The sequence below is a fragment of the Vombatus ursinus genome, unplaced genomic scaffold, assembly GCF_900497805.2.
Source record: "Vombatus ursinus unplaced genomic scaffold, bare-nosed wombat genome assembly UNPS02014812.1, whole genome shotgun sequence".
Taxonomy (NCBI): domain Eukaryota; kingdom Metazoa; phylum Chordata; class Mammalia; order Diprotodontia; family Vombatidae; genus Vombatus; species Vombatus ursinus.
In genome coordinates this window covers 97,879,479-97,891,441 of record NW_020954590.1, presented here as the reverse complement: position 1 = coordinate 97,891,441, position 11,963 = coordinate 97,879,479, and the positions used below count along the sequence as shown (strand labels likewise).

At 36.2% G+C, this 11,963-nt stretch overlaps 1 pseudogene; it reads right to left on the bottom strand.

Moving 5' to 3' along the window:
* Positions 1–212: 212 nt before the first annotated feature.
* Positions 213–1,834, bottom strand: LOC114054029 (annotated as a pseudogene).
* Between the last annotated feature and the right edge of the window lie 10,129 nt (positions 1,835–11,963).

Below are 11,963 nucleotides of genomic sequence, written 5' to 3'. Positions count from 1 at the left end.
TTCTTTACACACACTTATTCCAGTCACTTCATTGCCTCAAATTATTGCATTGTCTATAAGATCCAGAATTTATTTTTTTACCATGCAAGAATTTTAATAAGATTTGCACACATCTCAAAAAACTCTATTGTGTGAGTTCTTGACCTTGGGGTTGTCAACCTTAGAAGAATCTGGTGAACTCACTGATGAGGTAAGGGAAACATTTCTTGGGCTTAAGCATCTGAATCACTCTTTTGGCAAGATCGATAATTGCTCACAGAACCCAATCTTTGTGGAGCAGTACTGCCAGATTTGGCTTCAGCAATTTCATCATCAATGCTTTGGAAATCCAGTAAGTAAGTTCTACTGTCCACCTCATATAATTGTAGACTCATTTTTGAGTATGTGCTTGTCCTTGGATTCTTCCTTCAAATACACAGATAATATGAGTTTACAACCTTCCCTTCAGAATCCAGCTGTTTAATTGAGTGACAAACTCCTACCATGATTTCATTTGGTCTACTTGGCTTTGATTTCCCAATTGCCATTTTGCCCTCCTCACACCCTGATGTTTGGACTTTTGGGGTTACACATTCAGTGTATGGTGTGATTCTGGTGTTTCAGCAACCAAGAATGGCACTCTTTTAGGATGTGGGTAAGAGAAATGGTGATCATCTAAGAAGGAATCTGGTGGGTTTGTAGCCAAGTAGAAATTTTTGGCCTCATTCATTATTCTCCATTATCTATTATGAAGTGATAAGCAACTGCCAAAGGGTCCTTATGTTTTCTGCTATACAGACAGCTGAGTACCTCTTCCGTACATTCAAATTTTTCACTTACTTCCTTTAAGGCTTCATCATCATTTATGGATACTCAGGAAAGAGATATTTTGGAAGATCTTGTTTAAACCACACAAGTTTCCTGATGTCTTTGATTGTGGCTTTCTTCATGGGGTCCACCTTGAGCGTACGTTTCAAAAGGTTAATCACAGAAGGATTCAAGCACTGAGGTGTATAAAAGATCCCATCACATATCTTCTTAAAAAAGGTTGGTGGGGCAGCTAGGTGGCTCAGTGGATAGAATACTGGACCTGGAGTCAGAAGGACTTGAGTTCAAATCCGGCTTCAGACACATAATACTTCCCAGCTGTGTGATTCTGGGCAAGGTTGGCTCATGATCTTAATCAAATGGAAGGGTGCCACATAACAAAGCATAGAGAATAACACCATTGCTTCAAATATCTACTTCTGAACCTGCATACAACTTTCCTGAAATTACTTATGGTGCACCATAGTTGGGAGAGCCAAAGCTTGTTCTTAAAAATTCACCATCTGACATCATTTTTGAAAGACGAAAATCAACTATCTTCACATTCATGTATGCATCAAACAGTCCATTTTTAGCTTTTAAGTCTCTATGGACAACCATGTGCCTGTGACAATAATCCACATTAGAAAGGATTTGTTGAAATAAATGCTGATTCTCATCCAGCCTTCTGTTTTTACAGATATAATCAAATAGCTCTTCCCCAGAGACATATTCAATCACATGAAAATGTCAGCTGGTGTTCTAATGACCTGGTCCAGCTTAATGATATGAGGATGTCTGAAAAGCTTGAAGTTTTGAATTTCTCTGTGAATTTTTCACTACCACACAAATGCTTCAAATTTTCTGTTGATTTAACATCTTCACAGCAGTTTTGTGCCCAGTCAACTCATGCTTGCCAACCTTCACTTTGCCAAAGGTACTGACACCCAGAGCATCCCCTAGGATGTAGTGGCCAATCTTCACCTGCCCATCATTATTTCTATTCCTCTGCTGTTGCCATCTTCCTCTGGGAACTGAACCTGCGCATGGTGCACTAGAAGAGGAGGAGGGATGAGAGAAGGGAAGGAGGGGAAGTAGAAAGGGAGGGGAAGGAAAGGGAGGAGGGGAGAGGAAAGGGGAAGAGAAAGAGGAAGAGGAGATGGAAGAGGGGAAAGGGAGAGGAGGGAGGAAGGGAGAGAGAAAGGAATGGGGGAAGAGAAGGGGGGAGGCAAGAGGGAGGAGAAAGGTAAGGGAGGGAGGGGGAGGGAAAAGGATGGAAAGGAGAGGTGAAGGAAGGGGAGAGAGGAGAAGAAGAGAGAGAAAGACAGAGGGAAAGAAGAGAGGGCGGGGGAGGTGAAAGGGAGAGAAGGAGGAGAGGGAAAGAGGGAAGAACAGGAGGGAGGAAGCAGGGAGGAGAGGAAGAGGGGATGGAAGGTGACAGAAGGGGGAGGAAAAGGACAGGGAGGAGGGGTGGAAGAGAGGGACTCCCCCCACCCCAAACCAGCGCAGGAGACAGAGGAGGGGTCAAGGATTGGAGTGGGAGGGGAGGGAACCACGGTCACCGCCATCCAGAATCCGGACTGCGACTGTCGCCTTCCGCATCAGAGCTCTAGCGTCTCCTTCGCCGGGTCCCCCAACTGGTCCCCTAATCCTCCTAGTCCGCGTCGCTGCCCTCTGGCGCCAACCACTCTTGACCTGGCAGCTCGAGGGTGTTGATTCCAGTAGTACTGGATGGACCAGTCTCCTTGCCCACCCCCTTCGTAGCCCTGGGCAGCCAGAGGCACCCCCTCCTCTATTCCGTATGGTCTAGAATTTTTAAAAAATATGCTGAGGAACATTATGACGTCCTGTCCATTTTTTCGTAAGACCTTGCACAGTGTTCTAATTTCATTTTAATAATCAATAGAAACAGATCTGTTATCTATTTTATCACTCCAATAATTTTTATACTTAAAAATCCATCATTTCAGATACTCTATCATGCAGAGGATTACAAATCAAAGGTAGAAAAGACCTCAAAGGCAATTAATTGGTCTAATCCTCTAATTTTACACTGTGCAATTGAGGGCCAGAAAGGTTTAAGTATCTTGCCAAAGGTCACACAGGGAGAAAATGGCAGAGGTGAAATTTGAACTCTGGTCTTCTGATTCTAGAGATCATGTTTTGTTTTGTTTTTGTTTTTACTGTAAATTGCAACTTATTTTTTACTTTCTCATCCTGTGTAATTGTTTCTCATGATTTCTCATAAGCCCTGTATAAAATGTCTACTCAATATACTAACGTCATTCCTCTAGGACTTGTAACATTTTGTGGTTGTCAGAGCAGCACTTAAGCTGTCCTGTTCTCCCTCACTCTTCTTGTATCACCAGCCAATCTCCTTTGCTGATAGTAGGTTTCTGGGATGAAATTTTGTCTGTTTCTTGTGGCAAGTCTTCATTAGCAATGTGCAGACTACTTATGACCATCATACTTCTCTCCATACCTGTTAAAGTTTCCCATAATTTTAATTCTGCAAATAACACGGTATTCTTTGATTTGAATTCAAATAGCATCACAAGGAAATTGCTTGATTAAACCGAATGAGTTTTTGTATCAGGAAACAACTGAAGAGCATGGAATGCACTATGAGATTTCTAAAATTATATCTAGCCTTCTTACCTCCTTCTGTTTAATTCTAGGACAGAATTGCAGGGCCATCACCAGTGGTCTTGACTTTTGTCTTGCCACTGGACTCAATGAATCTGGAGGAGAGGGTGAGGCCGATGACTTTGTACAGCTCTGCTTCACTTAAATCCAATTTACTTGCAAGTCTAGACATCACCTTCCTGACATCATTGATCCTCTTCAAGAACAAAGGACAAATAGCAATCTGTGAGTAGTAGTAGCTACCCTCTGGGGATCCAACCTGCCAGTTGGAGTTGGGCAATACTGTTATTTCTTCTTCTTGTTGTTCTTCCTCTTCCCTAGCCTTTAATCACTGAATGAGTGTTGCCTCAGACAAACTGAGACCTGGAAAAGACCTTAGTTTAAAAAGGCCAGGTCACCCACTGCATCCTGGGCCATTGCTAGTTATCTTGACTTTGTCTTGCCACTGGAGTTTGATTATTCTAGGGGAGAGAGTGACCAGTATTGCGTTGGGCACTACTCTCACTCTCACTCTCTCATTTTGGACATCTGTTATCCCTCACCCTCACTACATGTCTAAGATGTTCTCTCTCTTTTTTAAAATTTATTTATTTTTAGTTTTTAACATTCACTTCCACAAGATTTCAAGTTCCAAATTTTCTCCCCATCTCATCCCTCCCCCAACCCCAAGATGGCATGCATTCTGAATACCCCTTACCCTAATGTGCCCTCCCTTCTATCTCTCCTCCCCTTCCCTTATCCCCTTCCCCTTCTGTTTTCCTGTAGGGCAGGATAGATTTCCATATCCCATTTCCTGTATTTCTTATTTCCCAGGTGCATATGAAAACAATCTTTTTTTAACAGGTGTTTTTAAAACTTTGGGTTCCAAATTTCCTCCCTTGCTCTCTCTCCACCCACTCTCATTGAAAAGGCAAGCAACTTGATACAGGTTATACATGTGCAGTTATGCAAAACACTTCCAAAGTAGTCAAGTTGTGAAAAACTAACTGTATTTCCCTTAATCCTATCCTATCCCCCATTTATTCTTTTCTCTCTTTTGACTCTGTCCCTCCTCAGAAGTGTTTGCTTCTGATTACCCCTTCCACCAATCTGCCATCCCCTCTATCATCCCCCTGCTCTCTTATCCCCTTCCCCCCTGTTTTCCTGTAGGGTAAGATAAATTTCCATACCCAATTGAGTGTGTATGTTATTCCCTCCTTAAGCCAAATCCTATGAGAATACAATTCACTCATTCCCTCTCACCTTCCCCCATTTCCCCTCCACTGTAAAAGCCTTTTCTTGTCTGTTTTCTGTGAGATAATTTATCGCATTCTACCTCTCCCTTTCTCCTCCTCCCAGTATAATCCTCTCTCATCCCTTAATTTTATTCTCTAGATATCACCCCTTCATCTTCAACTCACCCTATGCCCTGTATCTATCTATCTATCTACATACATATAATTTTTCCCTCTAACTACCCTAACACTGACAAAGGTCTCGTGAGTTATAAATATCATCTTTTCATGCAACAATGTAAACGGTTATGTTCTCTCTTTCTAATGATACATTTCCAGTCATATCTTGTCTCCCATTTTTTGGACATGGTTGATCAATGGAAAATTTAAAGAATACTAATTGTATACACTACATTTCTCTATTGATATTTGTTTCACCTGTACCTTTGATTCTTTGGCCATGGTGGTATTCTAAGATTCACAATCCTATACCATCACTTGGAGGAAGATATTAGTAGTGAAAAAAACAACAACAACAACAAACTTCTGTGTGAAGTAGCAGCTTGGGTCCATTAAAATTATGTACACTTTCCCCAGGACAATAGAAAAAAACTCTTTTCCTTCCATTTACTTCTAGATCTAACTCATTGCCCTGCAGTAGTACATGTTGCATATATATAATATGTATATAATCATTATATATATCATTATTAATATATAATCATCATTAATATAATCATTATTAATAACACATAACCATTATTATATAAAAGATAAAATCATTATTAATATATGCATATTCTCACATGTAATTTGTTAATGTATGGGTATATGCATATGTACATGCACACATTACATATATATGTGTGTGTATATATAATGAGATAAACATGTGCATATATGTATGTATATATTGCCTTAAAACTATGCAGCTAATATATAGCTTGCCTTCAAACTGTGCAGCTAACTTCAAAAAATGGTAAGTAACCTCTCAAGATATTACATGTTTATAGTTTATATACCAAGCCAAAGAAAAATAGGATAGAGTTGTAAATTTTAACGATTATAATATGAATCCACTTCCAAGTGGATAGGATTTCCCACTCAACTTGTCCTTTCCTTAAACATATGTTCTTTCTCTCAAATTTTATGGTCTTTACAACCCTACATATCAGCACTCTGCTACCTAACAGTCTCTCTATATATTTATAAGTTCTCTTTCTTGTTTAATCAAATCACTATTTTATGACCTTAATGGTGAAATTAGTAATAGACATCACAAAAGTCTAGGTAATTTTTTTCAACCTTGAATTGTTTATATATAAACACACAAAGACACACTGACAAAGAATAACTCATAAATACCTTTCTGCAATTTACATAAGCAATTGAAATCTTTAGAACTCATGAAATCATGTTTTCCAAAAAGACCTTTCTTTGAGAAAAGGGCTCTCTAAATATTATGTAATATTCACTTTTATTTCTCTAGAATGAAGTCAGACTCAAACAAGTGACTCATTTATTGAGAACAAACTTAAAAATAATGCTCTTCAATTGGGAAAGAAAAAAATAACAAGATGAATAAGTTTAAAAAAGCTGTGAAAAGGAAGGATAAATGGTACAGGTAAGGTAAGCTTAGATTTATTCACCAAATTCCAGAATGTTAAAATAAAGGAAAACCACTTTGATGACAGAAAAGTTGTTATAAAAGTTAGGGCCTAGCATTAGGTAGGTGAGTTCAAATCCTTCCTCAAAATCTTGATAGCAATGTGACCCTAGAAAAGTCAATTAATCTCTCTCTACCTCGGTTTTCTCAACTGTAACATGGTTACAATAATAATGCCTACCTCACAAGGCTCTTGTGAGGATAGAATAAGATAATATTTGTAAAACACTTAGCACAATGTCTGGCATATTATAGGAACTTAATAAATGCTTGTTCTCTTTTCCTTCCCCTTCCCTTCAGGATTTCAGGACACCTCTATAATACAGGGAGCTATTGGAATAGAAATTAATAAATTATCCCACGTAGTGGATCATAAATTTATGGAAATCAATACAATAAGAGATAGAATGAGCTAAAATTATTAAAAAAAATTTAAAAAGACTTAAATGAATTCAAAGGAAGCCAGCCCATAATTAGTTATTAAAGGGAAATTGGGATTGCTAAATTCTGTGTCTTGCCTTTGTTGTTGAAAATGCAGTGTGATGTAGGGAATAATTAGACATGGAATCAAGAAGACCCAAATTTGGATAATTCTGACATTTACAGCAGTTTGACTTTGGACAATTTACTTTAACTCTGAATTTTTTTTTCTCATCTACAACATGGGCATGATAATAATTGTAGTATCTGCTTTGTAGGCTTATTGGAGTTTAAAAGAAATAATGTATTTAAAAGTACTTCACAGACTTTAAAGTGCCATTTAATGCCAATTAATGCTATTATTATTAATATTGTAACTTCTAGTGCTAGTACTATTACTACTATTATCATATTTGACCTATATTGTAATATCGTAGTCATAACAATAAACTGGTATTGGATTTTTGATAAATTTGAAATGATCCTTCTGAGTGCTTAGAAGCCATGAGGAATAGCTTAAAACTGAAAATATATAAGAAAGAAAGAAATTAAAGGGTGCAAGAACTAGGATATAAATGGTTGAATAATTAATAGTTAATGCAAAGCGCTAGACAAGTATTATTTCACTTTATTCTTACAACAACTCTGAGATGTAGCTGCTATTTTTGTCTCCATTTTATAGTTGAGGAAGCTGAAGCAGAAAGAAATTAAAGGATTTTCCTAGGGTCATTCATCTACTAGGTGTCTGAGGCAAGATTTGAATTCAGGTCTTCCTAATTTTAAACCCAGTGCTCTGTCCACTGTGCCAATTAATTGTCACTGATTAAATTCCCCAAAAAAATGTGAAGGAAGGTGGTCTAGCCATACCAGATCTCAAATTTTATCATAAAGTGGTAATTATCAAAACAACATAGCACTGCCTAAGAAATAGAGCAGTGGATCAGTGGAATAGATTAGGTATACAACACATTGTGATAAATAACCATGGTAATCTAGTGTTTGACAAACTCAAAGCTTTGGGTACAAAAACTCATAATTTGACAAAAAAGAATTGGAAAACAGTATGGCAGAAACCAGGTATAGACCAACATTTAACACCATATACCAAGATAAGTTCAAAATGGGTACATGATTTATATACACAGGGTGATACTATAAGCAAATTAGAAGAGCATGGGATAGTTTACCTGTTAGATCTATGAATAAGGGAATAATTTAGGACCAAATAAGATATAGATAATGTAATGAAATGTAAAATAATTTTGATTGTATAAATTTTTTTTGCACAAACAAAATTAATGCAACCAAAATTAGGAGATCAGAAAACTGGGGGGCAGGAGAAATTTGCAGCAACTATCTCTGATAAAGGCCTCATTTCTCAAATATATAGAAAACTGAATTAAATTTATAAGAATATAAGTCCTTCCCCAATTAACAAATAGTCAAAGGATATGAACAGTCAGTTTTCAGATAAAGAAATCAAAGCTATCTATAGTCATGAAAAAATGCTCTGAATCATTATTGATTAGAAAAATGCAAATTAAAACAACTCTGAGGTACGCCTGACCTCTATTTTATTGGCTAATATGACAAAAAAGGAAAATGATAAGTGTTGGAAGAGATGTGTGAAAACTGTGATACTGATACACTTTTAGTAGAGTTGTGAACTGACCCCACCATTCTGGAGAGCAGTGTGAAATTTTTCCCAAAGGCTATAAAACTGTGCATACCCTTGGATTCTGCTAGGTCTGTGTCACAAAGAGATTTTTTTAAAGAGAAAAGAACCTATTTGTACAAAAATATTTATAGCAGTTCCTATAGAGACTGAGGAGATGCCTATCAATTGGGGAATGGCTGAACAAGTTGTGGTATATAATTGTAATGGAGTATTATTGTGCTATAAGAAATGACAAGCAAGATGATTTCAGAAAAACCTGGAAAGGCTTACATGAACTCATACAAAGTGAAATTAACAAAACCAGGAGAACATTGTACACAGTAACAGCAATATTGTATGATGAACTATGAATGACTTAGTTCTTCTCAGCGATACAATGCTTCAAGATAATCCCAAAGGATTCATGATGAAAAATGCTATCCACTTTCAGAGAAAGAGCTGATGTTATCTGAATACAGACTGAAGAATAGTATTTTCACTTTCTTTTTTTCTTTTTTTTTGGTTTGAGTCTTCTTATACAAAATGACTAATATGAAAATGTTTTACATGATTGCACATTATAACCTATATCAAATTACTTACCATCTCAGGGAGGAATGAGGGGAGAGAGAGAGGGATAGAATGCAGAACTGAAAACTTAAAAATAACAACAACAAAGAATATTAAACATTGTTTTGACATGTAATTGGGAGAAAATAAAATATTAATTTAAAAAATCAATAAAGTTAAATATCATACCTTGGAATATGGTTCATCTGGACCAGGTGAGTTCAACTCATTGACAGCATATTGTTATACTCTTGCCATGTCACTTATCTTGGGTTTGAATGATCTGTTTTGCTTGTTATTGTTGTCCTGTCCTGCCTAGTATAAAGATCCTTTTTTCCTTGAAATAAAACAAAATAAAATAGAGGGTGAATAATTCTGCCTTCTCTGTACTACTATTAATAAGTTTTCTTATCCATCTCAAGCCAAATGAAATATTATACTCATGTTAACTTTTATTTGCAGAGTCTTGCTTGTCTTACAACCTCAGATAGAATTGACTGATACCAGATTTATAACATTCACATATTATTTGAAATACTATAAATTCCATTTGTATTTCAAGTCACTAAACTGGGAAGAAAAATGTGGAGTGCTGACTGTTTTCCAATAGACATATCTTTTATACCTTTAATGTGTTTTTATTTAAATTTGGTGTAAGTGGAAATTTTATTAGTTTATCTTACTGTTCAAGCAAAACACCCTTAACTTGTCTTAAAATAAGTATATTACCTACAAAGTTTTCATTATGTAGATATCACTTCATATTCATGTTAATTAATGCAATCTATAACCCATTTTATCTCTGAATGAGGGCTATCACTCTCAGAAATAATGAGTTAGGAATGACTACTTAAATCTATCTTAGTAAAGTCCTTAAAGAGAAGGATTCAGTCCATCAGAACAAAATTGGACCTCTGATTTTTTTTGGCGTAGGCATCTCCCAGATGAAGAAACTCTTTCAACAAATGCAGGTGAATATTATTTCTAAAACCTCATAGTTCTAGGGAGTTGCCTAGAATAGTGAGAGGTTAACTACCTTTCTCAAAGTCACACACTCACTATATAATGGAAGCAGAACTTGAAGTAAGGATTTTCTGATTTCCAATGCTAATTCTCTATCTAATATATGATGCAGCTTATTCTCTTCATGAAAATAAGGAAACTAAGTCCTATCATCACATAAAATACCTAGAGGAATTAGGTATGGATTTAAATTAGACACATAAAGACTTATTTAGTTAATTTTTTTTTTACATTCCAGAGATCTTTATGAATGCCTTCTGTGTAAATAGGTCAAGACCTATTGTTTCCTTATAGAGCTTTAAGAAGTGAAGGTAATCCTGCACAGGGAACTTTTCTAAATATTAATCATCAATTTTGGCTAGTGAGCTTTAACTAACCTCATTCATAACATCCACATTTGTAATTCCTCCCTATTCCAACAAGAAAACCAGCCAAGGCCTTCTCTCACTCCAAATGTAAGTGTTTTGAAACCTTCTTTTCATCTGTATTCTGACTAAACCAGTATATAGTGGGACCATCAAGACGTGCCAAGATGTTATGCTTTTTCTATAAGTTATATAATTAAAAGCTTAGAAGGGCATCGACTCATCATTGAGAGGGAAAATCATCTAGAATGAGCTCCCTGGACTAACAAAAGCCTAGATGGAGAAGATGTAAAAGTAAACTTAGAGAAGACTTTAATGTGGGAAAAGAAGAAAATCAACCTACCCACTTTTCATTATCACCTAGTATTGACTGTGAGATCTCCATTTTTTTTTTTGGTGAAGCAATTGGGGTTAAGTGACTTGCCCAGGGTCACACAGCTAGTAAGTGTCAAGTGTCTGAGGCTGGATTTGAACTCAGGTCCTCCTAACTGTAGGCTAGCACTCTATCTACTGCGCCTCCTAGCTGCCCCTGAGATCTCCTTTTTTTAGCAGTGTTTAATACTTCCTAAAACCTATAAACCCAAAATCCCTTGTCTTATGTCACAGGCAAGCCTAAACCTGATTCCATCTTGTTTTCTGTATCCCTTACATGGCTCAATTTTATCAGTTGACAAAAATACTAAGATTGATGTGCATGGGATTTAAATGCCTCAAACTGTTCTAAGAGAAAGGGAGATAAATGCTAATGTTTCATAGGCTGAAAATATCTAGTATGGAGCTATTTTGGAGAAGGAAGAGTTAAAGAACACATTTTGAAAGTGAGTGAAGCTCCCAAAACAGAACACTAGCATTGCCTTATTTATAGGATGCCAAGAAATTAATAAGAATGAGAAAAAAATATGTAGTGTTTTTAAAAACTTTTTGAAGTTGTTGAGGGAAAGTCTTAACCTTTGCCTCTTAAGTAAATAACATGGTGTAACAAACTCTTTGCAAAGAAAAATCAGAACCAGAGATGAGCAGAAAATATCTTGTGTTCCTGAAGATCACCCTTCAGACGGTAGCTGTAAAAATTTATAAAGCTAAGCTTCAGTATATAAAATACTTAATTTCAGGTGTGTTTGGCCATTAACAAGCACAATAAATCCTTACAGAATAATAGGAACACTCATACCATCTCTACATATTTACTTAAAAAATACCACAAACAAATTAAAAGCAGCCTTTTCAGGGGTATTTGTATGTAGGAGGAGCTAACAGACCATTTAGTTCAGCAATAATTAATAACAATGAAATGAACTAATTTTCAGTTACTCTTTAAGAGCCACAGTATCCATTGCCATTAAAATAAGTAAACCTTCATAGACTAAAATTGACATGCACAAAGTTACGCATTTTCATTAAAATCAGATTTTCATTAAAATGAATTATGATTTTACAATATGCATACATGTCTCCTTTAAATGCTAAGTATTACAGAAGTGAATATTTCAGTGCATTGAGATGTACAAAGACATAAAGTTTTCTTGTTCACTTGATTTGCTAAATACCAATCACTAATGAACAATATTGTGTTATGTAATTGTGCTTTGGAAGAGCAATCAAAAGTCTTGGCTCTG